Below are 6,091 nucleotides of genomic sequence, written 5' to 3' on the forward strand. Positions count from 1 at the left end.
GTTGGCCCAATTGTCCAAAACTAGTAGGATGTAATTAATGACCTTTCTTGACCTCTCATTAGGATTACAGCTGGGCTCCAGTTTATCAGCAACAGTCTGAAACAATTTTAATCAGTGTTGACCCCCACAGCCAAGGAAGAAACCCTATTAAAATTAATGAGATGGCAACTCTGTAAGGGCAGGCAAGACTGACTGATGGGGAAGCTACCTGATGGCAGCAGAGTCTCTTGACAAATCAGATGCACTCAGGTGTCTTGTCAACTTTGCACTCACTTTATTTTCCCACGTGACCCACCAGAAATAGACACTTATGCTTCATTCCACTTAGCACTCACTTCCTCAGGGTGAACAACTGCGCAGAGCAATCCAGTCCTATTACTCTCAGAAGATCATATCAGAATTATGCAGCTATGCGCTGGCCATGTGATTCTGACAATCTGAAGGAACAATTTGTAGGAGAGTGAGACAAAAAGAAAATGCTACAATAGGAGGTGGAAGTTTCCTTAAAAAGCTATTATGCCACAAGAAATAAAGATGGACAACATTTTTAATCTGTGTATTTTTAAAAGCAGGATGTTGATCATTTATGTCTGTTGAAAGTTCATATTAAAAATAGTGTATCTGGTACTGAAAAATATTTGTAAAATATCTGAGGTAGCAGTAGCGTCTCTGTAGAATTCCAACTGAGTGTTTGATGTTCCTCTACTCCTCAATTGGTCAAGGTCAGCTTTCTTCAAAGCACATCACAGCAAGGAATTCCTTTTCTGCTGAGAAGTAAGAAAATGTAGTATCATGGAAATTAAGTCTGATAAAGAAGAAAAATTAGAGTGAAAATTGTTCAGATTCTTATAGGTCCTCCTCTGAAGTAAAGCCTTTTTTTAAAAAAGAAATATTTAATTGAAAGGTCATTTTTTTTCACCATTAAAAGGGAAGTTCTGTCCTCACATAGCTCTCTGGCAATTATTTGGAAACATTATAGAATGGCCTACAGATCCCATGCACATACAGTCCTGATTTACCATCCTCTCTCATGTCTTCCATGTCTCGGTATCCCATGTCATGAGGTACCACACCAGACAAAAGAGGTAATTTTCAAAGGAGTATACTAAAGACTTGAGTCCATTTACTCTTAGGATAAGGTTGCGTTAACTCCACTGAAACTAGTAGAAAATGTCTCATATGTTACTGAGATCTAATTCTGAGCCCTCAATATATAAGATCCCAGCACATATTGGACATTGGTAGTTCCTGGTTTTTGGCTGATGATAAGTGCTGCTGATTGGAGAATTCCTCCAGTTAGCATCAGGGACAAAGCTCTGTTTTCCTTCAGCTGTAATCCTTTAGCTGGTCAGGAAAGTTATTTCAGAGAGCATTAGGAAGAATTCATGGCAAGGGGACAGTGAGCTCGGTGCTATGCAGCTTTCAAATCCTGAGGGAACAAATAGGCTGTGGCGGACTTCTGAAAGGGTGCAACTTACAGCAAAATTGTCAAAGCTTTTATGGACTGACTCCATGGGAAACTGGTGGAGAGCTGGAGAAGTAGCTCAAAGCAAAAACGTCTTTACGTTTCTTATCAAACACTCCAAGGTTATCACAAACAGCCTGATACATTTGTGCTGCAGGGCTCCATTAAGTGAGATTCCTTCCCCAGCAACCCACCCTGCCTACAAGTTTATTTCAATAGCTTTTTGTCTGACCTTCTGGGTAATTGCACATGACCTATAATTGCAGAGTTCTTTTTTCCTTTATTTTAATTCAGTGAACAAAAGTGCTGGTCTTAGGTTTTTGAGAATCAGTATCTTATTATCAGGGTCTGACATTAATATTTAAATACTCTGTGGACTGTGTTACCTTTATGTTTTGTCCATAGCCAAACTAAAAAGAAGAAAGAGGGGCAAGGAAAGTAAAAAAGCAGAAACTGTGCAATTGCTTTCCATTTTTAAATAAGCTGGAGCTTATTTAGACACAAGTACTTTTTGTCTTAAAAAGACATTTTCTTAGATTTTGTATCAGGTTTTATATTATTTTTGCAAACTGTAAAGAAAAATACTCATGAAGTCTGATGGATGCAGTGACCATGCAATTTCCCATACAACTATAATATAGGCAGCTCCACCACCAGAGAAATAATATATGTCAGTATTTCAGACTGAATATTTATGAAGGCTCAACAGAGTGTCACATTAGAAATTCTGCAGCTCCATCTGTTAATGATATATGGAGTGAGTTGGAGCAACCAAATTTCACCTTGATTACAGAGAGAAGGACAGGATGGTAGAAGTCACTCCTGAGCAGAACAGCCTGGGAAATTCTGTACAAACAGCCAGGAGAGGAGCAGAGTCGTGTTTCTGCAATCAGGAAAGATAACAGGACAACTAAAGATAAACATGGAGGAGCCAGGCAGTGCTCTGCAGCATCTAATAATAGTTTGTTCCCTGCACCCGGAGACAACAGGACTGTGTTCTGGAGGAACAAAGCATGGAAAGCAATGGGTAACTAAAGGCGGTTTGCTTTATGTTTTGTAAAACTTCCTTCTTCCTTCTCTTTCTGTCAAATCTAAGATACTGAACTTTGCTTCCTTCAGGCAATAAGAGACATCTCCCCATTACCCACACATTCTCCCTCTCAAAATTAAGCAAGAAAGCAAAAAGACAGGAAGAAATACCCTGAGCACGGGGGATGGGGAAGAAGAGTGAGGTTCTTTTCTCTGGAATCATAGAATCATAGAACACCAGGTTGGAAGGGACCACAAGAGCCATCTAGTCCAATGGGTCTTTGCTTTGCACAGAACCTTTTTCCAGTCGCCTCAAGGTTGACATGGCCTAGAGTTCTCTGCTGCTGGAGGCGGATCCTTTGGGAAGGAAAGTCTGCAAACAGTGCTGGTGACTGCTCTCATTAAGATGAGCATGGAAGTGGAGAGTGGTGTTGTGCTGTGGGTGGTACAAAGGACTCTAAGTGGCTACCAAGTTACATGGCAGCAGCACATCCCTCTTCTGTTGCTTTTTCTCCTTAATTCAGTAAAGCCATCACTCAGGTGTAAATAAGAGGTGCTGCCATAAAGAGTCAAAAAAGAGCAGGAGGGTAAGAGCAAAGAGCATACAAAATATACTTGGCTATGTGGGTGGGCCAGAAAAATCAGTGAGACAAATCATAATAACTGGACAACTAGTTATTATAGTTTTTTCCAGTAAAACCCTGCAACAACCTGTCTTTTGACTAACAGGACTCATGGCACAGCTGACACTGGGAGAAAGTATATGTGGATTTGACAAGGTGCACTCAAAGTGCTGTGGGAGCTGTGAGGTGCTTGTGACAAGCTCCTCTATGACAACACCAGATTTCAGCACTGCAGCTCCTAGACACTCACTTTGACAAAGAGAGAGATGCAGAGTCCCACAGTAACCCCATTAGTGCCTTTCAGGGCCAGGGCAAGACAGCTCAGGTGCTGTTACCCTGACACTATGGGAAATTGCAGTGGTAATAAGAATTAAAGCTAATAGGAATACATCTGAAATAAAATGAGCTTAATTTCTGTCAGGGTCCAATATGAGACTAGGATCCCTTAGGATACAGGAAAACGATAAAGAAAGCAGAAAGCAGTTTAGAATCTTTACATCAGTTTGGCTACTTGATTATGAATTATCAGTGTGTGGGTGGATGCAGAAATGAGGGAAGGGGAGGATGCTAATCAACACTCTATGCTAGTAGCTGTTAACAGAGGAAAAACAGATAATTGCGTTGATTTTTGGAATCACCAATGTCCTGGGGATTTAATATTCCTGAAGCCTGGGATAATTCTCCCTGATCTTTTAGAGTGAGATTAGGAGTGGAGGGAATGCATAAAGAAAGTCTCTGTTGATTTGTAATGTCACACAGTCTTACTGCTTTTCAGTATCTTAGGAAAAAATCAGTGCAAAGTATTAAAAGTAATTTGCTTGGTTTTCAGTGAGGGTTGGAGATTTTTTCTTTCCTTTTTTTTCAGTGTACCAAGTTAAATTGTCCCATATCTCTCACTGGATTTTAGTTCTGCTTTATGGTGCTAATGATTTTGAAGGCAATGCAGTTATCTGGATTGCAGTCTCAGCTATAAACAGAATTTAAACTTTTAGAATTTAAACTAAACATTTTACATTAGGAAATATTTGCAATGTTTATTTTTATGTCAGCATTTTGGCCTCACATGAGTGTTGGATATTTATTCAGAATGTTTTTCCCTGAGTACTTTTTACCTCTTCCTATCCCTCTTACGTTCATATACACTCTACAGACTTTCCAGGCAGATTTTAAACCACCAAAGGTAGCTGCTCATTCAGCTAAGACAGAGAGCTCTTAGTAATGATTTCTTAAAATAGTTAACTATTAATCAGTTGAATGCCGGATGAAGTAATGCATTTTGCCTTAGGTGGTTAAACTCAAGTAGTGAAATATTTTCCTTTACTTAGAAAAAGAATCAGAGAAGTTATACTAACCTGTTTACAAGGAAAGCCAGGGATTATATTTATGTACCAAAAAGCCTAGCTCCTTATTTAGCCGATTACACTTTCTGGTTTTGTTCAACTTGTAAATGATCAGCATTTTGGAGAAGAACCTAACAGCAAAAATAAAGTAACTTACCCACATGTTTAACCAAAAACCTAGTAGCCTGATTTTAAACTGTTAGTCAATGCATACACGATTCTCATTGTCTTCAATTTTTCTCTATCACCACTGTTTTTCCTCCAGATTAGTTTCTCTTCAGCTCCCTTATTTCTTCCGTTTTTTACTGTACATCCATTTAGCTGATTACTGTGGGTATATAGTAACTAGCTGTTATGTTTCCTTACAATTATATGCATTTGTATCTATCTGAATTTAATCCTTTTCTCCACTATCTGACAAAGGGACACTCTATTTAATTGCGGACGTCGTATTTCAAGCAGATTCCAACAAGCTGTTGGAATCCTTGCTCAGAAAGAGGGCTCTCCAAAGCGCATCCAAAAGTTTGTTTTGGTTTGGTTACTTCAGATGGAGGGAGACGCAGAGAGATTTCCAGCCAGTGGTCATGAGCAAGTTCCTTCCTTGTGATGGCCATGCATTGCTGTATGTGATCATAACAGAGATCCCTCCAGCTGGCCAGAATGGTGGGATGGCTTCCTGAGGAACCGTGGGAGTGCTTCATGCCTACACTCACATTGTATTCAAAACTTTTAATCAAAACAGATTTTCTCTTGATTAAAAACAAGTGCTATGAATCACAGACAGTTGCAAATGACTAAAACTCTGCTGTTTGAGGCCTGGAGCTAGAATGAACTGGAAAAAACAATGGAAAAAAAGGCCTTGTGGACTCCTGTATTCTTTCTTCTATTATTTAGCTGCTTGATTTAAAAAAAGATTTTTTTTTCTTAAAGATAAAGGATTTTAGCATATGATGACAGTATTTACTCTAAATGTGCAGAGCCTTTTATGGAAGATTTAGGTACATTTCTCTAAAGGATGAAGAAAAGAGAAGGTTTAAAAGCAATTTGAACAGGAGTAATGTACCAAAGATTTTCAGTCTTCTTTATTTTTCTATGCCAGGTCATTAGTTAAATTCACTTATTCACTTTCAAAATCAAAGTTCCTCATAGTTTAAGAAAATTTAGCTCTCTTTAATAACAATCCAATGCTATATGCATTTATGTTCAGAGACAGGGAAATACATTTTTAATGTCAACGAACTCATATTTTGAAAATATATGATCTGAAAAGTGATCTATTTCATAACAATCGGTCTTTAATAGCAATGATTGACAATCACACATTATATTTTATACACTTAGATAGCTGTACAACATATTACATAAGTGACCTTATCCCTATGAGATCAGTAGGGATTATTTGCCCTAGCTTGATGGGTGAGACAACTATGGCATAGAGATGGTGACTCATTCAATATGATATACTATACAAACATAAATTTTGCCGATAGATATTCTAATGCTCTAAGCATGAAGAATCAGCTATGCTAAAGGTATCTAACTACTCAATACTAAAATTCACCTAAAAAAAGCCAAGAAACTGGGTCCACCACCCATTAAAAAAATTAAAGAGTGTTTCTACATGAATTATTAAA

The sequence above is a fragment of the Mesitornis unicolor genome, unplaced genomic scaffold (genome assembly GCF_000695765.1).
Source record: "Mesitornis unicolor isolate BGI_N332 unplaced genomic scaffold, ASM69576v1 scaffold1399, whole genome shotgun sequence".
NCBI classification, from domain to species: Eukaryota; Metazoa; Chordata; class Aves; order Mesitornithiformes; family Mesitornithidae; genus Mesitornis; species Mesitornis unicolor.